The 25,928-nt window shown below is 37.0% G+C and overlaps 1 protein-coding gene and 1 long non-coding RNA gene across 10 annotated transcripts in view; one reads left to right on the top strand and one right to left on the bottom strand.

Moving 5' to 3' along the window:
- The window catches only part of SDK1 (sidekick cell adhesion molecule 1), an 829,158-nt gene that overhangs the window by 190,198 nt on the left and 613,032 nt on the right, over nucleotides 1-25,928 (top strand). The window lies entirely within an intron of this gene.
- On the bottom strand, nucleotides 1,857-25,667 carry LOC309613387. Its single transcript, XR_014235697.1, has 2 exons — nucleotides 4,788-25,667; nucleotides 1,857-2,878 (listed from the first exon to the last, which is right to left on the bottom strand). It is a non-coding gene; the product is annotated as an uncharacterized lncRNA (long non-coding RNA).

Raw genomic sequence — 25,928 nt, 5'->3', positions numbered from 1 at the left:
GGAAGGCCACCAAAGTCATTAAAATGTTAACCTAATGTTTAAAACGATAAGAGCAAATGTTTGTACAGTTCACCTATTTGGATTACCTCATTCACTGATTATGCTGCATAATTCAGAGATTACTCCATATACTTTATTTGGGAAACATTTATCATATGCAGGAAGTCATGTGGGGATTTCTCCTCTCACCAGGTGCCCACTCCTTGGTCCTGTGGTTTCATGTGTGTCTCTCTCTCTCCATCTGCAACCCAACCTCTTGCTTGAGTTCCAGACTATTGTTTCTTGTAGGTTAATGTTTAGCGATGTTTCTCTCTTGTGAGAACCTGAAACCTTAATGTCACTCAAACACATTTGTGTAAAAAGAGATAGAGAATAATAGTAGTATGTATGGGGAGAATACCAAGGGCCAGTGGGACAGAAAAACTCAGTATCACCTCGGGTGGAAAACTTGGGGACTGATACAGGAGTGTCTTTTGGAAATAGTTTTTTCCTGTTGAACCATATAAATTTTATCCTTCCTTGTTAAGTGTAGGAATTAGCCTGTAAATTCTGGATGGTGAGGCAGGCTTACTAGCTTTGGTACTGTGCACTGCCTAGTAGAAGTTGGACTGATGGCTGTGAGTGTCAGCTTTTACCTATTCATAAACGATGTTTTAAAATACAGAACTTGCTCTGCTGTCTCTATTTATGAACTCTTTGGGTGGGAAAAAGGACTTCCCCAGATTTAATATTTGTAATAAAGGCACTTAAAACAAAGAACACAAACTTCTCTCTGTCTCCCTGAAGTGCTACTACTCAGGGGTGTTTCGTGATTTGGTTAATGGGGACACCACCATCGGTCTCTCAAGTTTGAAGCTTTAGGGTCTCTCAATGCTTTTCTTACTATCCACAGCCTGTTGATCACAACATTATGTTTTCCTCAGAACTGTCATCTCAGTGAGACCCCTTTCTCCCTTTCTGTTGCCTTAGTTCAGGCCAACAGCTGGAACATGTAACAGTTGTAAATGTTTTCCCTTTGTTTCGGCTTTCCACAGTGTTGACATAACTATTCCCTTTAAAATGATAGTGATGATGTCATGCTTCCCACAGAGACCCCCCACTAACTACTCTGTCGTCTGGTTCCTGCATCCCTCTTTCGCTCTGGCTCCCTCCACTGCCTTCCCCTGCCGTGCACCACCTTGGTCTCCGCAGTGGGCTGTGTCCTACCACAAACGTGTGCCTTGGCACCTTCTGTTCTCAGTGCCTGGAGGCTCTTTTACATACTGAAGCCAAGGAAGTAACAGACCACTGTCTCTCGAGTTAACATCTTCTTCTAGTGTGGATGTAGTAAGCTATACTTCTCAAAATTTCAATTCATACATTCCAGGAAATTTTTCTACACAATTAGAACATACTTATCATATTTTCTCAGTGGACTGTTGCTGTGAAGATCAAATAGGATCTCAACTGTAAAATAAACTTATTGATAAACTTTTCCCAAGGAATAGAGACAGTATAACATAGTGGTTAAGAGCTTGGACTCTGGAGTCACACGGCTTGGTTTTCAATTCCTGCTCTAGCACAGAGTAAGTAGCTGCATGACTTCAACCTGTGTTAGACCTGCTTCCTCGTCACTAAAGTGGGGGTGATATGGTACGTATCTCACAGGGCTGCTGCAGGAACAAACAAGTTAGCATTTCTGGAGCTTCAAAGATAATGTCTGGTATGCAGTCATGTGCTGTATATTTTAGCTGCTGCTGTTACTGTTTTCATGGTTGTAGCTGTGTTTGTAATCCCCACAGTTTATTTATGGGAATTCCAAATAAAGCTGTTCTATCTTTTTTCAAACCGACACTTATACATACATACTTTTTAAAAGTTTCTATAACTTGTCAGAGTATCAAGTCCTATTTTTAACATTATATTTTCAGCATTATAGAAGGAAGCTGTCTTACCTACTTTATCTTGTTTTGCTTCCTAATTATAATATATATGGAAAATAATACTGTTTTACATTAATGAATGAGTTAATTGGATATAGGTTGCATGGTGAAGGTGAAAATTTAAAATAGTGAGGATTCAGGTCAAGTATAATACATTGGTTTATGCTCAATAAATTTCAAAACAGTGAATTTTCACATGTTGAATTTCTCTGTTTTGCGAAGAATATCTGTGCTTCAAATATTTTGCTTTTCGATTCCGTTTCATTTGTTACATTCTGAGAGCATAAAGAGTGGCCCGTTGGTTAATTCATTTCGTGTAGTGAAGGTATACAGATCCAAGCTAAATGTGGCTGATTTCTTCTACAGGCTGGAAGATAAAAATCCTTTTCCTCTCACAGTTAGCTCAGTAGTGCCTGACCAGGCTCCTCTTCAGAGGTCACCTGATCTAACTGCGGGTGTGAAGCAGCCAAGCGATCTGAGTACCCGTATTCGTAGTTCTGTCCTTTATGTTCTCAGCATGGAATAATTAAATAATTATTGGTGTTCGTCATGCCATTTTTCCAGTGAAAAATGTCCACAACAAATATGTGAGAGTTGAGATCATTCTAGATAAGAATGTTTATTAACAGACAAGACAGCGCTTATTCTTGAGGCTTTATTTTAATCTATGACTTAAAAGAGAGATCCTGAATAATGCTCCTGTAAGCACGTTACCTCTACATGAGCGCAGTGGTTACTCTTTTATTTTTTAGATTGTTTTGCCCCGAAGATAGGCATCCCTAGGGCGGAAATTGTGAAATAGAAACGAACACAAGGGGACTGGGGCTATAGATCTGTGTGAAAAAATACAGTATTTGTGGGAAACGTCAAGCTACCTACTCTTCTTTACATGTTATTTTCTGATAGACGATGTTTAACACTCTATTTGTGACCCTCTGCTACAGACATCATTGCACCTTTATTATGAAAGTGCTGAAGCTTTCCAGTCATTGCTATTCCAGAGAGAGTTTCTGAAGCAGCAGGAGTGAGATGATTTTGCAAATTGCAATATAATAATACTACATATGATCTTGTCTCAACCTGTAACACACATATCCTCACAGAAATAACGTTTAATTATGGTAATACCCTTCCTGATATCAGACACAGTGTGGCACCTGTTAAGATTATATTGTTTGTAGTAAGATGGAGTAAAAAGTGGCTTAAAGATGAAGGAATAAAATCGCATACCTTGATAAACCCCTTAGATGCTATTTAGGCTGTGGAGAGCTTTTGATTTTGTTTCCTTTCTTTACTCCCCAAATAAAAATGCAAACAATAATTTGACAGACAAACACTGTCAAACGCTGTAACCTCATCTAATCCCCTCACTGCACATCTTAATCCCTGATGGACTTTTCTCAGATATATGGGCTGTGAGGTTTTTGAGTTTCTGGATGTGACACTTTTTCCAAAGTCTCCCAGTGACAGATGCAGTGACCTTATCATGCAGACAGCTCTATCCAGTTTGACAGTCCAGCCATCTGGTTTATATCGATCATAATTGATTTAAAGGAACCAGCTCTCTGAAAGTTGGTCATTTGAAACCCTGAGGCTAAACTGGCCTACATTTAATTTGAATTTTTAAGTCATTATTCTTGAAACTTGTTTTGAACTGATTTGTAAAATTAAGCCTTGTTTCTTGTCTGTGTGAGGTTTGGGGGTGAAAATACTTGTGGCCGGCCTTGAAAAACGTCAGCTTTTGTGAATAATAGTTTATACTCTGCAGACTGTATATGAACGTGCACTTATAGTTTGAATTTATGTCTCTTTTTAGATTTTGCAAGAGCTGAAAACATATGTGGAGTTTGGTGTTAGGGTCGGCTTCCTTATTTACCAGCTTTCTAGATTTGAGCTCATTACTTAACCTCCCTGAGTCTCTTCAGTCTAGAACGTGGGGTGATGATAGTACCCATTTCATTGCATCGTTGGGAGAATTAAGTGAAGTAATATGTTGTGTGCTTGACGTACTGCATAGCACAGTGTGAGGAAAACATTTACTTTCCTGCTGATTACCATTACCGATTACTCCTTCCTTTCTTGAGCTTCTCTCCTCTGTTGCTTCTGAAACCTTCCTCTTACCTTGTTTTCCTCCAGTATCACTGACTCGGTGGCTCAGTCTTTTACCTGCCTCTTCATCTATCTGCCTGCTCAGTACTGGAATTTCTCCTGTACGCATTATCTTTTGTTTACTTTACATGCTCTTGATAACCTGAGCCACAGCCAAGACCTCAGCTGTCACTTGTTTGTGTGCTGGCAGCTTCCACAATGGTTATCTCCAACCCAGACCTCTCTTTTGGGCTCCTCTGAAGGGCACTTCTTATCCTGCTTCCAGGGCATATCAGGGGACCCGGTGGCCATAAGGGCAGGTCGAGATCAATTGGGGAATGAATACCATTGATCTGGAGCCAACTCTTATTGGTTAATTAAAAATATGTGGAAATTCAAAGTTTAATTAAAATGCAGGTGTTCTGTACTTTGTTTTTTAAAATCTGATGTTGCGTGTCACACCATAAAATAAGTAAAATTTAGTCAAGTGTTCCATTTCTACAGTTCCTGGTTACGATGATGCCTCTGCAATTATTTTGGAAAACCTGGTTTTCTGAATTGCTGAAATTGTACCCAGTGCAGCACTAAATTGGTTCTTTAAGATGGACATCTTTTCAAATTTATCTTAGGCCTTGATTTAATTCAACAGTCATATATACAACATTAACTTGGATAAATGCCTTGTCAAGCTACCTACTCTTTTTTACATTTTGTTTTTCATTTTTTTGATAGATATTTATCACTTTTTGTAACTCTCTGCTACAGACATCATTGCACCTTTTTATGAAAGTGCTCTAGCTTTCCAGTCATCATAGCTTTTCAGTCATTTTAATAAAGCACTAACTTGCTTTGTTAAAATGGGGTTTATTAACCAATTATTCTTTAATGTCTTAGCCTTTTTTTCTATTTTTACTTTCTTTTTTTTTGTGTAAGACGTATACTATATGAGGAAGCACGTGTAAAATGTGTATTATAGTTTAAAGAGTAATAGTAAAATGAACACCTAAGTAATCAACTTCCAGTTTAAGCAAATAAGATTGTCAATGTCTTAGAAGCCCCCTGTGGACTCATTCCCTGTTGTTTCCCTTTCCCTCACACCCAGAAGTAAACCCAAGCTGTTTCCTTGCTCTTCTTTACAGGTTAACCACCATATTGTTATTTTGCGTAAAACAATTTATTGTTGTTTTGAAAAATTGAGTAACTTTTGTACATCCAGCTGTGTAAGGGAAAGGCAATGTTGCCGCTGTGGTCTCCATAATTAGAGAAACTGAACTGAGTCTCTGGGTCATAGCTGCGCTTCATTTTTCCTGGGAGTTTACAGAGCCCCTTCTGGGGAAGTTAATGCTCAAGGTCATGAACGAGTTCTGGGAAACATAAGGTTTACCATAATCAGAAAAATTGGCAGGGCTGATGTGCGAGTCATGTGTCAGATGCCTGGCAGAAATATGGTAAGAGAGGATGCGTGCTTCTCTATTTTCTGTTTCTAAGTTCACTATGGCCACCACGGCTCTCCAGAGTAGATGAAAGTAGCCATCATAGGGTGAAAAGAAAGTCCTCAGTGGATAAAGGCTTCAAGGTGGGATTGGGAGTTGGTGGGAAATTGAGTAGGAACTTCATTAACATGTGGTTAGGATGAGCCAAAGTACAGATAAGAGTCTGGGTCTGGCTCACCTGGGCATTTTGTATTCAGGTTGAAAAGGTAGTTAAAAAAAGGGGGGGGTGGGGGTGGGGAGGGAGTGGGGTTTGTGGTGATAGCCCTCAGCATGTCTATCGCATTAGTCACGTTGCTGAAATTGGATTAATTCTCTGTGTATTTGTCTCACGGTTCTGATCCAGTGATCATTCTTCACTGTGTTTTGATGTTTCCGTTTGCTTCTTCTCTGTGCTAGATCTTGTGCTTCCTGAATCCCACATTTCCCTCTTCTTTAGATTACTTTCTTTTGGTGGAACATATCCTCCAGTGTTTTTTGAGATAAAGCTGCATGGGAGATGACTTTTTTGAGATCTTATATATCTTAAAAACGTCGCTATTCTACCCTCATTCTTAGATCGAAGGATAGAGAATTCTCAGTTGGAAATAATTTTTGTCAGTAGCATGAAAGTGTTGCTCCATTGTCTTCCCGCTTCCATTGTTACTGTTGAGAAGTTAAAAGCCATTCGGTTTCTTAATTCTTTTGATGTGATCCTGTGGTTTTTCGTAGGCTATTTGTAAGAACTTCTCTTTTCCCCCAATGAATTGAGATTTCACAATGATATACCTAGGTGGAATCAGTTCTGAGTTTTCTTGAAAAATTTCATTAATGATTTTCTCTCCATTTTTTTTCTTTCCTGTTCTTTCTTTCTGGGATTCCTGTTATTTGGATGCTGCACCTCCTGGACTGGCCCTCTATTTCTTTTCTTTAATTTTGCATTTCTTTGACTTTTTGCTCTACTTTCTGGGAGATTTCTTTAACTTCATTCTCCAGCTCTTCCTTTTTTCCTGCTATCATGCTGTTAATTTTTAAGAGTTCTTTTTTTGTTCTTTTCCTTTTTATAGCATCCTGTTCTTATTGGTTAGATGCAATATTTTTTTCATATCTCTGAGAATTTTAATGATAGATTTTTAAAGACGTTTTCTTCTTTCTCCATAGCCTTTACTTTCCAAAAGTTGCTTTTCTTTTTTTAATGATTGTTTTGATTTCTAACTTCTCTGTTCAAGTCTTTCCTTAGATGACTGTTAATCCTATATATGTGTTTATAATGCCAAATAGCAGGCTAAAAAAGTTGATTGAAAGTGCTAAGCATGTGGGTGGGACATCTTAACTTGAAGTTTCATTGCAGGGTGATCTACTTGAGCTCTTTTTGGGTCACCTTTGACATTAGTATCTTTAGAGAATTCCTGTTGGACTGATTAGATTCCCTAGAGAAGATTACTTCAATCACTTGCTTGGAGTTTAGCTGTTGTCACTTTTTCTTCCTTTCCCTTTCTCTAATTTGCTGTTTGCAATTTTCTATAAGCTAGGGAGTCAGGGGGAAGAACCTGATTGTTTGAAATTATAACAATTAAATCCTGAGTGACAGCCTAAGGGACTGGCCTGTGCATAAAATGCTTTAAATGTGTGGATTTTTTGGCATCTATTTTGGTAACCTAGAAACATGTTTTTGTTTATTTTGTGTTCTTGGATGTATTCTGGAAACGTGATGTATTCATGTAACAGAATTCTAAGTAGATGAAGTATTAATGCAAATTGTTCTGGAGTAATTTGTTTTTTCTTAACCATTTCAGTTGATCCAGTATGTGTACTTTTCTAGCTGATTATAAAATGATTTATTTATTAATGTGTTCTCTAATCTTCCTAGTTACTGAAGTAAATACTACTGGTCCATAATTATCATAATCTTCCTTTTATTTTTGTTGAAGTAGAACAGTCATTTGACTTTTTGCAATTATAAACTATCTACAAGTTCTCAAAAGTAATGGGAGGCTGTGTTTGAGAAATACTTCTTACTTTTGATGTTCTCTAAGGTTCATATTATGATTTCCTTTTGATTTACAGACTTTTGGAAATTTCAAGTATTCTGTAACCATTTTAACTTATCCTTATTCTTGCTTGTTGTTTTGCCCTCCCAGGCCAGAGATGTTTTTTCTTTATAACTTTATATGTTTTTATATAGTTGGATTTCTAGTGATAGAAAAACCTTTAGTAAAAATTCCATTTATGCATAAGCTCATTGTCATTTGGTTACTATGAATTAACCAATTAATGTTAAAATTATGGTTTAGTCACTGCCATTAAAACAAAACTATGAAATGAAAATTCAGGTGTACACAAGGATCATTAATTGGAGATTGCTGCTTCAGAATTTTAACATTCATTGTTTTAATAAATTTTTTTAACAAAATGTTTCATAAGATGATTTATTTTAATAGTATCTTTAATACATTTAAATCCTGATTATATATACAAAATTTGGACTCACATGCATTTTCAGGACAGCATATGTTGCATGAGCATACACCTATATTTTTTGACAAATGAAGGGGCTTTTTAATAGAAATCAGCTCCAGCTTCTGATTTTCTGAGAGGCCTTGAACAAATTGTTTATTTGTTCTATAACACACTTTTCTAGGCTATAAAGCTGAGATGAAGATGTTAATCCTGATTCTACCAAATCATTGCAGTATTGTAGGGATTCATGAACTAATGTTTGTGAAATATTTTGTTCTTCTTAGAATTGGAATTACCTAAATAGATGATACTATCATTAGTATTATGTATTATGTTCAGTACAGTGGACTAGATAATTGTATCATCCAATGTTTTGGATTTCTTTTCATTAAAATTACATGGAGATAGTGGCATGCTTGCCGCAATCTTGTCCTCTGCAAATGGCAAGTGAATATTAACATAAAATATTTAAATTATACATAATTACAAGGTTCTGAAGAATTTATCAGCTCTAGGGAAAAACAGGGAGTAAGAAAATGTTAATTAAGATTCAGGAATTGCAGCAATTGTATTTGGAAAAATTGGATTATTTGGCCTATGGTATTCATAATATTTCAGTACATTCATTTTCAGCCAGTGATGATTCAATCTTGTCAAACACAGTATACAGCAGTGAATAATCCACAAATGAAGTTAAGAAAACAATTACATTTATGATAGCAATAAAGAGTGAAGTACTTAAGAATAAATATAAAGAAGTGTAAGACTAGTACACTGAAAATTATAAAGCATTGTTAAAAAGCAATTAAAGAACATCTAAATAAATGGAAAGGCATGACATGTTTATAGATCAGAAGACTTAATATTATTAAAGTGACATTATTTCCCAAATTGATCTACAGATTAAACACATTCATATCAAAATTCCAGCTGAATCTTTCTGTCAGTGTTGCAGAATTCACAGGCTGATCCTAAAATCACATAGAAATACAAGGGATCCAGAATAACCAAATAATATTGAAAAAAAAAAAGTTGGAGGATTTGCACTTCCCAGTTTCAAACACTGCAAAGCTACAGTGATCAAGACAGTGTGGGATTGGCATAAAGAAAGACATGTAGATCAATGGAATAGAGTTGAAAGTCTAGAAATAAACCTTTACATTTATAGTCAATTTATTTTTTAAAAAATAAATTTATTTATTTGTTTATTTATTTATTTTTGGCTGCGTTGGGTCTTCGTTGCTGTGTGCGGGCTTTCTCTAGTTGCGGCGAGCAGGGGCTACTCTTCATTGCGGTGTGCAGGCTTCTCATTGCAGTGGTGTCTCTTGTTGCAGAGCATGGGCTCTAGGTGCACAGGCTTCAGTAGCTGTAGCTCAAAGGCTCTAGAGCACAGGCTCAGTAGTTGCGGCGCACGGGCTTAGTTGCTCCGCGGCATGTGTGATCTTACCGGACCAGGGCTTGAACCCGTGTCTCCTGCATTGGCAGATGGATTCTTAACCACTGCGCCACCAGGGAAGCCCTAGCCAACTGATTTTTAACCAAAGTTCTAAGACAATTAAATGGAGGAAAAAATAGTCTTTTCAGGAAATTGTGCTGAGACAGCTGTATACACATGTGTAAAGAATGTTCAGATCCCTACCTCACACCTGTACAAAAAATAATTCAATATTTTTCTTATAGCTATAAAACTCTTAGAAGAAAACATAGGAGTAAATCTTGAGACCTTGGGTTAGGCAGTAGTTTCTGAAAGCAAAGGAAACAAAAGAAAAACAATCTCTCATGCATTGCTTGTGGGAATGTCACTTTGGAAAACAGTTTGACAGTTCTTCAAAATGTCAAAGATACAATTAGCGTATAACCCAGCAATTGTACTCCTAGATGTGTACCCAAGAAAAATGAAAGTATACATCCATTCAAAAATCTGTGCACAGATGTTCCTAGCAGCGTTATTCATAATGGCTTGAAAGTGGAATCAATCCTAATGTCCATCCACTGATGAATTGGTAAATAAAATGTGGTATATCCATACTGTTGAATATTACTCAGCAATAATAAGGAATGAAATACTGGTACATTTTATAACATGGAAGAACCTTGAAAACTTTATACTATGTGTAGAAAATAGACACAAAGACCACATATTGTTTGATTCCATCTATATAAAAGGTCCAGAACAGGCAAATCTATATAGAGAGAAAGATGCTAGTTGCCTAGGGGTGGGAGTGAGGTGGGGAATGGGAATTAATTGTTAATAGAATTGAAGTTTCTTTTGAGGTGATGAAATATCCTAAAATTGCATTGTGATAGTGATACAACTCAGAGAATTTACTAAAATCCATTAAATTGTACCCTTTAAACAGCTAAAATTTATGGTATATGACATATCTCAATAGTACTTTCTTAAAACCCGGCTATTTCGTAGTTGTCAGTAAAATGATGTAAAACAGAAGTTTTTGGACTGTGCTTCATGGGCCAGTTTTGTTTCACAGAGATGTATTTGGGGTTGCCATGGGTGATAGGGAAGATAAGTGACAGGGACCTCAGGTGCCCCCAGGCCTTCTTCCAACTTCTAACGAAGTCCCTCTTCTTTTATTTATTATATAGGTTGTAGTTCCACATATGATTTTGTTTGGAAAATGTATTGTACTGCTTTAAAAAATAAATTAATGGGGAGTAGATATTTAGGGCATGAACCACCATTTATAAGAATTTGATTTATTTGTTCAACTAGTATTAATTGAGCACCTCTTATATGCCTCACATAATAATATAAGTAAATAAATAAACAAGTAAAATATATAACATTTCAAGGGGTGATACACCTCTAGATGTTTAATTTGGCTCTTTTTCTATATGGTAAGACCTTTGACCATTAGAATAATTTTCTTTAAAAAGCACAGGTTATACGTAGTTGAAAAAAATAAAGTAGAAATTTTCCTTTTTGCTTACCTTCCTTTGGTTTCAGAATTTTAAAGTATTACCTGTTCTCTTTTGCCTTATTAACTAATGCTCTTTAATTTTTACTGGTTAATCTAGGGTTTACAGTACACATATTTAATTTATTGTCTATCTTTAAATATTATATCCCTTCATGTAAAAGATAATAAACCAAAGCAGTATACTTTTATTTCCCCCTTCCTGCCCTTTATGCTATTACCATCACGTATTTTTTACATATGTATAAGCTCTGCAATTATTTTTTATTTTTGCTTTTAACTCTGTCTGTTTAAAGAAATTGAAAGAATAAGAAAAATTCAATTTAAATTTATCCATATTTACCATTTACAGTGCTTTTTATTCCTTTTTGTAGTTCCAAGCTTTTATTTTATAACATTTTTCTTTTACCTGAAGAACTTCTTTTAGCTTTTCTTGCAGTTCAGGTCTTTTGAAATCAAATTATCTCAACATTTTTTTGGTTCTATTTTTGAATGACATTTTCATTGGATTTAGAATCCCAAGGTCATGGTTTTCTTTCTTTCCTTATTTTTCTGAAAGAGAAGGATTTTCTTCCATTGTCTCTGACTTGTGTTGTCTCTTATGAAAAGTCAGTAATATCTCTTATCTATTTTCTCTTTTTTTCTTCTGGCTGCTTTGTAAGAGTTTATCTGTCACTAGTTTTCAGAAATATAATTATTAATGCCTTGGTGTGTTTTCTTGGTTTTTATTCTGTTTGGGGTTTATAGGCATTTTGGATATGTGGATTTATGTTTTTAATTTCCCAAATTTAAATACTTCACCTTCTTCCAGGACTCCAATGACAGGTAGAGCATATTGCTTGATTACTGTGACTATGTCTTTCATTCAGGCTCTTTTTCTCCCCGTGCTTCAGTCTGTACAGTTTTTAATGCCCTGTCTTCAAATCTACTGTTCTTTTCTTCTCCTAGGTTTATGTGCTTTTAAGCGCATTCAGTCACTTTTTCATTTCAGGTGTTGTATTTTTCAACTCTTTTCCCCAATATTTTCATATAAATTAATTATGTTTGTTTTCCTTTAAATCCTCATTTGAAGTCCTTGTCTATTAATTTCATCCTCTCTGTCATTGCTGCATCTGTTTATACTGTTTGATTTTTCTGGTTAATTACATTTTCCTTTAAAAGCATTTATGTATTTCTGGTGGCAAGCTAAATTACACGTGTGTCAACTTGACCTCTTCAAGTCTGGCTTTTGAGTTTTGATTGGTGGGTGAACAGTGGTCTGTACTATAGCAGTGTTTTAGACCTAATTCTAGTTCATGGTCTTCAGAGGTCTCTACTTAATGCCTCTGGTGTTTAAGGGAGGTTCCAGTGGGACTCTGATGTCGTCCGACCCTGTGTGCACTCCAGTGGTGTCCAGCTTACTCCTCCCCCGTTTTTGTTTTTTGCCTTGTCTCTTCTAACCTCGCCCTACACATGCACAGTTTAGTATTCAGACATGGAGTCAGGGGGATCGTAGGCAGATTTCTGGACTTTTCTTTCTCTGTAAATCTCCTCCTTCTTAGTGTTCTGCTCCACAGACTCCTCTCACCTCTGTCTCCTCAGCTGACAAGACCAGCTTCTTGGGCTCCCATCCGCCATAACGTAGTCCAATAAATGTCTCCAGGAAGAAACCTAAGGTGACTATAGGGCTCACTTCATTTGTTTCCTTTTTCTGGGGCATCATAGTCTGCAACAGAAAACAGTCATTTCTCGTATTTTGTTTTGTTTTCTAGTTTTTTTTACTCCAAGAAGACTGGTCCAATGCTAGTTATTTTGAAATGTTTAGCAGTCCCTTTATTATTACTATTTAACTTGCTAATATCTTGTCACCTTGATTAATGCAGAGACTTTCTCCTGTCTTTCTTGTATCATTGAGTCTGGAACAAAGCCTAATACACAGTAAGTGCTTAATAAATATTTGCTGAATGTTTTATTGAATAGATGATCTCTCCCTTTCTCCCGTATGTTCTATTTCTCCTACAGGGCTGATGTCCTCCAATTAGCATTTAGATATGCTTTAATCTCCCCTTGTCTTAAACAGCCATATCTGGACCTGCTGTCACTTAATTCTCAACCTATTTCATTCTTGCATTCACCTAGTAGTTCTCCTGCAGTAAGCATTTCGCAGGGTTACTCATGGCTCCCCTATTGCTTAAACGAGCAGACTGTCTCAGTACTAATCTCACTTAATTTCTGGTGGCATTTGACACTTCTTGAAATTCTTTCTTCCCTTTTTTTGATATCATAAGTTCCTACTTTTCTGCTTCCCTTTAAGGCTATCCCTGTCTTGTCTGATTTACTTTTTCAGGCATAAAATGATGGTGATTATTGGAGTATTGTCCATGGTCTTTGTCTTTTCTAATTCTGCACACTCCTCCTTAGCAATGTCACATAGTTCCATAACTTGAATTATCATCCATAAGCTGGTGTTCTCCAAATATTTTTTTTCTGGCCATACTTTTTTCTGAGCTTAACTGGCTGTTGCCTTCCCTGTCCATCAGACTTTCAAACTTAGTGTACCCCAAATTGAACTAATCATTGCTCTTGCCCCTCTGACATTATCATTCTTGAGATTGCAACTTAGATATCTAATTCCAAGAATCCTTTCTTAATTCTCTGAAGCATTCTGTACTTTTTCTATCTTAACACATAGAGCTTTTGTATGGGAATTGCCTTGTATTGCATTGGCCTTTCCCCAAACTTGCTTGTTTCCCAAATTATGTTGTAAGTAAGAACTGATTCTATAAGTAGGTACTTAGTGAGTATATATTCGGTGAACAAAGGAAGAAATAAGATTTATAGGAAGTGATTCTTTCTTTTATTGAATGTGGCATGTAGTTTATTCTTTTGCTCTTAAAGAGTAAACACATCTAAAATGTTTTAGTCAATCGAATGTTCTAGTAATAGCTGTAGCAGTGATAGCAGGCCAGGAGCAGTGATGAACTCAAAATTTTATGGTAGCCTAAGGAATGAGGTCTGTGTGCATGTGTGTACATTGTGTTTGTGTGCATGCTTGTGAGATAATGTGCACACATACATACACAGTCCATCCTAAAGGAGCAGTCAGTATATTAAGTAAGATTAAGTCGTATTAAGTAATGGAATTGTGCCCAATGACTTGACCCCCAAGGTATCAGCACTGGCACATATGCTTGGGGATAGATTCTCAGGCTTTCCTAATTGTGCTATATTTCTAATATTAGTGATGGGAGCTTCTCAGGCTGACCCTGGAGCCAGAGCTACTTGGGTTTGAATCCCAGCTCTGCCAAGATGTGACCTAAGGCATTTCTTCACCTTTTCGTGTTCAGTTTCCTCACATGTAAAAATGGGAATGATGATTTGTAAAGCACTTAAGGGTGCCTGGCACATAATCATTGCTGTTTAAGGGTTTATTAAATAAATGCTTAAACCCACAATATTAGGGGTTATTCTGTCATCTCTGTTTTACAGATCCAAAACTATGGGCCAGTCAGCCGAGTGTTCCAAGGGTTCCTCAAGGAGCAGAGCTGATCTGTCTCCAAGTTCTTTTCCCCACATCATGCCTGCTTCTTCACTCACCATGTGACCCTCCATTTAACAGTGCGGGCAGGCTCCCACAGCAACCGTCACACAGGGCATGTGTCCTCTGCCGTTGGCCCTGGGTAGGATTTCTGTAAGAAAAGGAACAGGACGGGTAGAGAGTGCCCCCAGTACAACTGGGGAGTGAGCATGTAGAGTCTAAATCTTAGAGAGTAGAAGGAGTTAGATCAGCGCAGGCTGCACGTGAGGATCAGGACCTCCCGCACTTGTCACAGCTCCCCAGGTGGCCCCGCGGTGCAGGCATGGTTGAGAAGAGCCACTGATGTAGGCTGGGGGGCGGGGGGGGGCTCAGTTACAGCTTGTGCCTCCAGGGTTTTCAGGAGACAGCCTTATCAGAAGTAGATCTCACAGTGTTTTTGCAGTGTTTGGACCTGGGGATTTTTTTTTTTTTTTAACTGCAGCTTGAATTCAAGTTTGTAGACCACTATGTGCTGCTAGTCACGAGGTGAGAGAAGAGCAGTGTGTGAGGTGGAGAGGAAGCCAGTGTATCAAGGAGTGTAAAATTTCACAAGGAAGCAGGGCCTGAATGCTCAAAGTGTAATCGATTTGCACCGAAGACTCTGTTGCACCGTAGGTGTCACTGGTCACGTCTTGGCTGCTTGAAGTTTTCACTTCACCTGTGTTTGCTGACCATGCAGTGCTTGGTTTTTTATGTCCTGTGACAGTATTGAAACTGGGTACTGATATTCTGATGTTTTGCTTAAAAAAAAAGAATTAACATGGTAGATGGAGGATTAAGTGAAAAACTGAATGATTTCCATGCTTATTTGTATGAGTAGTTGAGATTTGGGGTAAATATAATTTTGTGACTATTTTTTTCCCCACTTAGCATCACAATAAAAGCTTCTTTTCCTGTGTTGTTGAAAATGCATCATGTCATTGTAAGAGCTGTGTGATTGTAATGAGATTTAATATTCACCTCTTCTTAGAAATCTTGGTTATCTTCACCTTTTAAAAATTATAAATAGCATTGCCATTAAAATAATTGTGCATAAAAACCTTTCCTGTATTTTGGATTATTTTCTTAGAGTACATTCCCAGAAATAAAGTAACTGGTTTGGAGAATAGGAACATTTTTGAGGGTCTACATACACATTATGAAGTTGCTTTTCAATAGTTATACTAATAAAAATGATAGCAGTTAACATTGAGCCCTTTTATTCCTAGTTTTTCTGATGTTTTATCTCATTAAATCCTCTTAAACACCCTGTGTGGGGGGGTACCTGTGATAACCCTGTTTTATCCCTGGGGAAACTGGAGCCCAGAAAGATGGCAGAAGCAGAGCCAGGATTCACGCCCAGGCGGCCTTTCTCCTCCAGAGCCCTTGCTTTTGCGTCCTCTTAGCTGTACTGCTTTGCACGGCAAGAAAACACTGCACTGCTTTTCAACCCTAGATTGCTAATGTTATAAAGTTTCTGTTTTTAATATCTCACTAATTTTATAGCTGAGACATGGCTTCTTGTTTTGGTGTACTTTGAAAAATTAATGGAGAATTATTCAAATATGTATTATCCATTTGTATTTCTTGTTTTCTTCCTTGTCTTTTCATGTCCTTAAATTGTTATTAACTTGCTATGAAATTAACCTATCTATATTGTGTCATATTTGTTACAGATATTTTGTCTAGGTTTGTGATTTGCTTTTGGATTTTAAGTTGACTTTGCAAATTTTCAGTTTTAAAAAATATGGTCTGAGTAGATAAACTTGTTTCTTTTATGGTTTCTTCTATTTCTTTGAAACGTAGAAACATCATCCAGAAAGCTGGTAAATATTTACATCTACATTTTCCCTTAATTCTGAGATTTTGTTTGGAATTGTGCTAATCTTATAAATCAATTTGGGACTGACATTTAAAAAATAGTCTTCCTATACATAGCAAATCTCTTTATTTAAATCTTTGTCATGTTTAATGTCTCTTAATGAAGACTTAAGACTCATGTGACTGAAACATGAAATTATGGTGTACAATATAAAGAAAACAGTATTTTAGAAATAAGGAAAGAGAAGAAGGACAAGATAGGTTTCAGAGCAAATGTTTACAGACTTACTGTATGGAGTTTTTTACCAAGTGTGATTTTTTTTCTGCAAGAGATTTACAATTGACATTTCTGCATTTTATAAGTTGAATATGTTGTATAATCTTCTATTGTTTCTTGGTCATGTTTTTACGTGTTAATGTGTATTTTCTGCTAATGCAACAAGGAAACAAATACGTGGTTGAAACTCACAAATATATTTGTAGAAAATTTACATATCAGGTAGATTACCTTTGGTTGCTTTCAATAGACAATCCATGTGGCTTAAACAAGAGAGAGGTTAATTTTCTCTTACACTGTGAGAGGTAGGTAGTCCAGGGCTGGTGTGGTGGGTCCACAGTCATTAGGACTCAGGCTCCATGTGACTCACCACTCTGCCACGAATAGCATATCGTTGTCATAAATGGATGCTCTCATCCAGCTCTCATGCATTTCTGCTTGCAGGAAGGAAGAGAGCCAAGGAAAACAGAGCAAATGGTATAGGCTTAGCTTTCTGTTAAGGAGGTGTCTGGAAGTTGCTGTACAGTACTTGCACTCTTTCTCACTGGCTAAATGTTAGGCCTGTGGAACAAGATATGGTGTTTTGTGCCCAGCTGAAAATCAGGAGCCTGTTATTACTAAAGAGGAATGGAAGAATGGATATTGGGCTAGATAAGTAGCCATCTCTGTTCCACCTTATTTACATTTCTTTTCTTGCATACATACAAAGAAGCATTTATTTCATGTGTAATAAGAGCAAAGGAAACATTTCTAATCCTAATAAGAAAAATAATCCCTTAGGCCATTTTCACCAGTGAATGTAAAGATTCAGGATGAGACATTATCAGGCTTGGAAGGTACCTTTAACACTGTTGTTCCCTTGACATCTCTGTATATCTGAGGGTTCAGGGGGCAGGTGAGAGAAGGGGCACACTGGACTGGCCAGGAGGAGACTGGAACTAGAGGTGTAGCAACTTCTCGTTCTGCTGTGTTATTGAATGATCTTGGGAAGTTGAGCACATCTTGGACTGAGAGCTGACTCTTAACTCTTGGGACCATCCTGAGAAATAGTCCCATAGGAGGAAAGACTTCTGTATTTTAGGAAAAGAAGAAAATTTACTGTTTTTTTGTTGTGTCTAAATTTAATTCAGAAGGAGAGGTACCCCTAATCAGCAAAATTCTGGAAGGCAAAAATTGCATCCTTATGAATTGCTTAGCACAGGTCCATGTGCATAAGGCCCAAATTACCAATTACTTTAAATTACAAATGCATTATTAAGAAATCCCAATAGTATAGTCTCAAAGCTATAAATCACAGTATTTTGATCAATTTTTAAAGATTGAAACAAAACTAATGAAAAATAGTCTTCACTAAGTATAAGAAACTTAGCTGAAATTTTTCATTTTTGACCTTTGGAAATATTCATGTAGTGTAATTAGAAGGACTTTCTGCACATGTAATTATTTCATTACTCATTGTTATTTTATACCTGTAATTCATTAGATGAGAACTAAAGTATTAAGTCTTCAGTGATAAACGTTGGAAAAATGTAAGAAAATTTTAGAACTCTCCTTTGTTCTTACCCTTTCCTTAAAAAAAATATTTATTTATTTATTATTTATTTTTGGCTGCGTCAGGTCTTAGTTGCGGCACACAGGATCTTTCGTTGCAGCACACAGGCTTCTCTCTAGTTGTGGTGTGTGGGCCCCAGAGTGTGCAGGCTCAGTAGTTGTGGCGCGAGGGCCTAGTTGCCCTGCGTCATGTGGGATCTTAGTTCCCTGACCAGGGATCGAACCCGTGTCCTCTGCCCTGGAAGATGGATTCCCAACCACTGGACCACCAGGGAAGTCCCTGTTCTTACCCTTTAACTCAAAAGATATATTCTTGTTTTTTGGTCCACTTTCAAAATAGGTATGTGTGTGTATAATGCTTAAGATATATATACAAACTCTCTCTCTATGTACATATACACCTATATGATATATTTATGTACCTATATACTAAAGTTATATAGCTTATACATATTATATATGTACATATTATGTATACTGTAAATTATTTATATATATAATGTTTATACATACATGAACCTATAAATAATCTCTCTCTCTCTCTCTCTCACACACACACACACACACACACACACACACAATGTATGTCAAACCATCCTCCTGGATGATTCTATATTCTTTTAACCAAAAACTGACTTTTATATGTTGGCATTATTTGCCACAGGCTAATAATTGAAAGTACAATAAGGAATTTTAAAGTATTTTACTTAAAAAAGCTATTTTATATTTTAAGAAATAATTTGACAAACGTATTTGTCAAACCTTTAATGAAAACATTCTCCTGATTTCTGAATGAAGTATTTTTAGAGCTTCCCTGACCTCTTAAGGAATTCATTTTTTAGTGTACCAGTAGCAATACTTTTGCAAAGTGTTCTAAAAGTATATTAATTAGGGTGTAATGGCCTTTCAAGTGAATTATTGTGGGTTGGGTTTGTATAAACGATAATTTGGGAAAGTCCGTGGAAGACTTTTGTGAAAAACTCTGGTTATCTTCTGACAGTTAACAATTTGAAATATATACAGTATTATATAGTTTTACTTTAAAAGAAATGGATACAAAAATCATTCAAAGAAAAGTGCTTACTTTCTTAAGAATTCATTAATTTTAACAGACTTCATTACCCATAATTTGGGGACATGAAGAAGTACTCAAAGAGCTGTGAAATGCTGTGTTGGGTCAGATCAGCCTGCTAGTAGCTCTCTGATGTTGAGAACCAGACACTGTTTTTTGGTATGTTTGCCAAAAACAAACATATGGATTATGTCATCTCAGAAGATTAGGGTTATAAGCAAACAGCCCTGATATTTCTCTGTGACCTGTATTGTATACATCATTCATAAATGTATGAAAACTCTTATTGAGCCTACTTACATTTTTAGTCTGAACCATTTCTAGAAGAAACTTATTCCTAAGCAATTGCTTCTGAAAGAATATCAGCAGTTGCTCTGGTGATCGGGAAATTACAACTTTTAGGTTTATGAGAGTGCCCCATAATTCAAGCATCTTTACATAAAAACTTCCATTATGCACAATTTACTCTTCCATTTTGTAGAGCACTAACGTTTTTAGTCTATCTTTATGTGCGTCTCTTTTGCCCTCTTTATTATTTTAGCTTACTTTTGTTTTATTTCCTACGTCTCCTCTTGAATTGTACCCATGCAAATTCAGTACAGTGTCAGAGGCAGAAATGCATCATGGTTCCAACAGAAGAGGAAGTCAAGTGATGTTCTGTGTCTCAGATACTCTTCCTGATGATACTTGTCACGTCACTTGTACATGCTTTCTGCAGGAACTTACTGAGCCCTTTTCATTATAGGAAATGCCCAGGACAACTTAGGGAGCCACGAATATGTCACCCTCCATGATTCCTAGCTCAGAGCCTATCATCTCTGGAGTAGGTTGTTATTATCTGGACTGTGTTACCTGCAAGTTGTCCATGTTGATACCCACCACTCTTCTGATAAAGCTGTCAGCTTTTTTGTGTTGCATGATCTATTAGCCTGGAACTTTACTACCACCCAGTGCTTTCTCTTCCTAGCTCATCTAGAGAATTTCTTGTGCATTTCTTCTCCTAGGTCATCATTAAATAAGACCACTTTTCTAGCACCTGACACTACAGTTGAGATTGCTCTTTCCAGAAAACAAATTTCTTGTTATTGTGCTACCTTTACCCAGTGACTAAATATTTTTTCTTAATCTAATGGGTAATTCATTTTGTATTTTGTTAGTCTGTTTTAGTGCCCTCACTTTTTTTGGTGCAGAAGCCTACCAGGGTATTTAAAGAGCCAAATTAAAGTTATAGTTTTAGGCCTTTGCTTTGTCAAAGCATAATTAATATTTCAAAGTGTTTTGGTGAGGTATTTATGCTTATACTTAGAGTATTGTTTTTGCCTAGAAGATGGGCTGAGTTTTTATAGTTTTGATATGAGGCAAGAGAATATATTTCTTTAGGTGAATAATTTATTTCATACTATCCTTTCTGGGAAAAAATTAGTAATACATATTACGAATTCTTAAAGTGTGAGCCTGTCTACCCAATAATTATACTTCTTGGAATTTATTGTAGGAAATAATAACAATAAGAGCTAACATCTCTCTACCACTTGCTGTGTTTTAGATGCTGTTTTAAAGCATTTTACATATATTAACTTATCTAACTCACCATAACCCTAGGTGGTAGGAACTGTTGTCATTTCCATTTTTTAGATTAAAAAATTGAGGTACAGAAAGTTAAGTAACTTGTCCAGTATCACTTAGATAGTGAATGGTGAAGCCACTGTTTTATTTTGCCTCTGTTACTCTCAGAGGTGTGCATTAAAGTATGTGTAGAAGATGAAAAATTTTGAATCCACTTGTATGCCCACAAATAGAGGTTATTATTGAATAAAAGAATCATACAGTAGAATTCTATGAGGAGATTAAAAATTCAGTTTGTGGAAAATGCCTTCCATAATGCTAAACCTTAAAGTATGACACTATTTTTATAAAAAGTGTATTAATACACATAAATTTGAATAAAGATATTATATAAATAAACTGGGAAATCATCTAACAGAATATTAATAATATTGACTACCTCTAGATATTGGGATTATTGATGATTTTATTTGTGCATGTAGTTTTTCTGTTTCCCAAGTTTTTTCCATTGAGCATGTTATTCTGCATTTGGAGAAAAAAAATGGTTACTTAAAATTAAAAAGGTTTTTATTAGATTAAAAGTTACTACCTTTGATTATATTTTTGCCATTGTGCCAGTTAACTTGATACTTAGCATTTTTATTTAGTTATCAGACTCTTCTCTAGAGCTCGCCTGTGGGGGTTACATGCACAGTCTACCTGCATTTGACACAGTGACCTTGTAAGTTACACGCTGTCAGGATTTGACCACCAGTTTCATAGTTTCACTGTCTGTTCCTCTAGGGCTTCTAGATAAATGCTTTGTGGTTCCATTGATTTATCTATATCTATATCCAGTTTGTGTGTTAAGAACATCAGGTGCAGTTATCTGTTTGCTCCATTGAGCCTTTGGATGGTTATCTCGTTAGTATAGGATTTATAATAACAAAGCTGTGTGAACAATCTCTCTGCAGGCTATTTAACTTTGCTGTGTTTTGTGTTGCAGACTGTACTCCTAATCCTGTCAGAGAAAAGGGTTTTGCCTTTTCTTTGAAACATTTTGCCTGAATGTTTAGAAATTTTGTATAAACTTCTCACTTTATTTCAAAAGCAATTGGAGCAAATAGCCTTATCATATACTATAGTTCTAATATATTTGACCCAATTATTTTAAAACCCAGTTTGACTATGGGGATCTCTCCAAGTTTTCCTTAATAAAAACTGAAATACTGTCTGCTCTTTACTTTTAGCTCTGTTCAAGTGGGCATGTTTATCTTTAATCAACTTACCAGCATTTAGCTTCTGTTTGGATAGCTTGTCTGAATTTGCATTTTGGCCTGTGTTTGACCTTGAGCTGCCATATTTGTTTGACCTTGCGCTGCCATATTTGTGAGCAGATTAGTTTCTTATTGCTGCCATAATAAATTACCACACATTTAACAACTTGAAACAATGCTCATTTATTATTTCACAGTTGTGTAGATCAGAAGTCTGAGTACATCGTGGTTCGACTTATTCTTCTGCTTAGAGTCTCACAAGGTCAAAATCAAGGTGTCCGCAGAGCTATGTTTCTTTCTGCATGCTCTGAGGATGAATCTGCTTCCAAGCTCATTCAGGTGTTCCCTGAAATCAATTCCTTGCGGTTGTGGGACCGAAGACCCCGTTTCCTGGCTGGCTCTCAGCCAGGGGCTGATTTCTGCTCCGAGAGAGGCCACCCACATTCCTTCTCTTGTTTTCCATGTGCCTCTCTCCTGGGACAGCAGCTTGAATCTCCTTCCAGGGAATGTTCTACTTCCGTTCTGCTACACCTCTCTGCTTTAGGAGCTCATGTGATTAGATTGGACCCATCCAGATTATAATCCAGGATAATCTTCCCATTAGATCTGCAGAGTCCCTTTTGCCTTGTATAGTAACATAAAGGTTCTAGGGATTTAGGGCGTGAACGTGTTTTGCGGGCTGATCTGTTTTCCACAGTGAGCCTGTTTGTTTTCATGGCTGTAAACACATTCCTTCTATGTGTTAACCATTGTTATCCAGAGTAGTGAGCACCCAGAAAATAAGAGATAGAGTCCTAACACATGAGTTGGTAAAAACTAGTTGAGGATTTGTGATAAACACTTATACTGGTATTTTAGGATTTTAAAGGAAAGTAAATTCAGTGAAGATGGAAATAAGGAAGGCTTTATAGAGGAGCAAGCCGCTGAGTGAGCCTTTAAGACTGTTTGAATGTTCACGCTCTAAGGACTGTGGAGTTGTAGAAGATGGGAAGAACTTGATCAGCTTGAACAGATATGATGTCGGATTGGACATGGTATATTTATGCGACAGCAAAGAGGCTCCATTGACTATGTTAGAAATACTGGTAAAGAATATGTACAAATTGTATAAAGTTTGGAGAGTCATGCAGTGGAATTTAGGTATGATTTCTTAAAATGGGAAGCCACTTTGTTTTGAGTGAGAGAGTAGTATAAGGAAATGAGTTTCCGAAAGATTATTCTGGCAGCAATATGCAGGATGGACTTGATGGTGGAGGAGGTGGAGTTCGGACAAGTGGGGCACAGGATCTGGACCATCGTCATCAAGCACCTTGCTTACTCAGCATAGTCTTGAATACTGACATCGTAGGACTTGTTATGATTTTAAAGCTTTAAGAGGCAACTTCATTAACTCCTTCACTAATGATGCTATCTTTTGGTTTTACTGTATACAGTAAATCTCCCTATCCCTTTGGCTGCTTTGATGTCAGTAAGAGTGATAAACTTTTCTCCTGTGTCAGACCTTTAGTGCTTCACATACTTTTCTGATAATAGTCTTCAGAACGCATTTGGGATAGGAAGAATTGCTTTTTCTATTTGAATATGAAGAGGTGAAATTCAGAAATCTGAGGTTACTTTATCAAGATCATTCAGCATGTCAGTGTCATAAGTAGAAGTAAAATTCTGGGCTTTAATTCTGATCCAGTGCCCTATCCTGGCAGCTGTTCTTGGAGATAAGTTGAGAGAATCTTCAGATACGCAGTTTGAACTAAACTGAATAATTTTCCTGCTAAATAAATATATGTATTTAGTCACTGGTTTTTAAGCAGATATCTTAGATGAGGCATATGATAAATACTTAGGAGCTGGCTGGATGCAGAGACTTGATCGTTTTGTTGCTTCAGGGCTTATTATGGGGCCTGGCTCATAGAAGGAGCCCTGAGATGCTTATTAAATTAATGATTGATAATTGGGATCACCTCGGCTCACCTTTGAAAAGCTTCTTATTTCTTTTCTTCCACATTTCCAGAGGCCTGAAGGCCAGCTGACACCCTGGCCAGATCCAAACCCTGAGTGCTCGATGCATGGGCTGCAGCTTTGAGGCTCACAGCACCCTTTGAAAAACACAATCTTGTTTTAAAATCATTTCCATGTTGATCCTTTTGATGGGAAGGGAATTCACAAGTATTCACATCAGAGAGTATGACTAGCCTTTTCTAAGGAGATCTCATTAGTTTGTTAAATTCAAACTAGCATTTTCGACATGACTTCAGTAAAGGTTACAGGCACTCTTTGGCTCTAAAATTTCATTTCAAAGTAAGAGGTCCCTAAGGGCTAGTTTGACTTATTTAATTATACCGTATAAGACTTGGGTAATAGTTTTATAAAAACCCTCTTCAAGGCAAATTTGTAATTTAATACAAAGTGGTAAATTGGTATACCTTTAACATTTGTATCATGAGACAGGTGATGTAGGTCAGGATTAAATAAAGGGGAAAAATTTAGGTATCACATTTGAATTAGAAATTATAATATTTGTATATTTTTGAGAAAACTTGGAGTGAAATCTCCTGAAAAACACTAAATGCAATTGACCTGAATGCTGTAATTGTTAAAGAGCCACCAAAACAAAATTTTGTTATAAAGGCACTCCTTATAGTGGTGCTTCTCAAACTATCTGTGGTGAAGGAGCATGTTTTCTTTTTTAAAAAGTTCTAATCCATTGCAGACTAATGAATGGCCTTTCTGCACATGAGTAGGATGTCGCTCACACCACATGGAACCCAAACGATGTGTACCTTGATCACATTCATCGACAAATCACAGCCAAGTCAAGTTGCCTCAAAGTTGAAGCGCTTGCTCTTTCTGTCCTGACAGTGTGCAGACCGGCAGTGCTGGGTCACGTTTGAGCAGCAATTCTACAGTGTGACTGGATGATTAATTTTGCCTGTATTCTACTAGATAATTTAAGTCTCTTTGTTGTAATGTTATCATCACCAAGCAGTCTTGTGGTTGTTTGTTTGGTTTTCTACTTACCTTAGTGGCAAAATACTGCTGTGATTGTGGGTCCAGACCCCTCTGTTGGCTGACGACTTGGTGTCTATACAAACCTGTCTCCTTTGGGTCTGGATTCTCACCCATGGCCTGTGAGTCCATCACTGGGATTAGAATCCTGTAGTTCGTGGCCTGAGTCAGCACATCAGCTTTGTGAACAGCATTCATTCATTCATTCATTCAGTAAATATTGCCTGAGAAGATGACATTTGAGCAAAGGCCTGCAGGAAGGAAGGGAGTGAACTAACCGAATATGTGAGGGAGAGGCTTTCCAGAAGGAAGGAACAGCAAAAGTAATTGCTACAAGATACGAGAGATGAGGTCAGAGGCACTGGATCGTACATGATCCTACAGGGCTTTCTGGAGTATTTTAAAGACTTTGGCTTTTATTTGCAGTGAGTTGGCAAACCATTGGAGAACTTTGAGTAAAGGTAGAAATGACAAGATTCTACTTACATTTTAACGAAGTTACTCTGGTTGCTGTGTTGAGAACAGTTGAAGGGGGCGAGAATGGCAGCAGGGGGACCAATTGGGAGGTGATTTAAATGATCAAACAAAGGTAATGAGATAACTGGACTAAGTGGTAGCAGGAGAGACGGTGGGGAGTGTAGGATTTTTGTATATATTTTAAAGGTTGTGCCAGCAAGGTTTGCTGACAGATTGGATATGGAGAGTGTGTGAGTGTGTGTGTGTGTGTGTGTGTGTGTGTGTGTGTGTGTGTCTACGCCCACACGTGCATGCGTATATGTGCCCATAAAAGAAAGGAAAAACAGAAAACAGAGCCAAGGATGACCTCAAAGTCTTTGACCTGAGAAATTATGTTTCTCTCCACTGAGATGGGGTCACTGAGGGCAGCAGGTTGGAGGATGAATTTCAGGAGCTTAGTTTCAGGCATGTTCACTTTGAGACGTCAATTAGATGTCCACGTGGAGTTGTCGGATA

The sequence above is a fragment of the Balaenoptera borealis genome (assembly GCF_965194805.1).
Source record: "Balaenoptera borealis genome assembly, chromosome: 16".
Classification (NCBI taxonomy): domain Eukaryota; kingdom Metazoa; phylum Chordata; class Mammalia; order Artiodactyla; family Balaenopteridae; genus Balaenoptera; species Balaenoptera borealis.
Note: the sequence above shows the minus strand (reverse complement) of the source record. Positions and strands in the feature narration are given on the sequence as shown.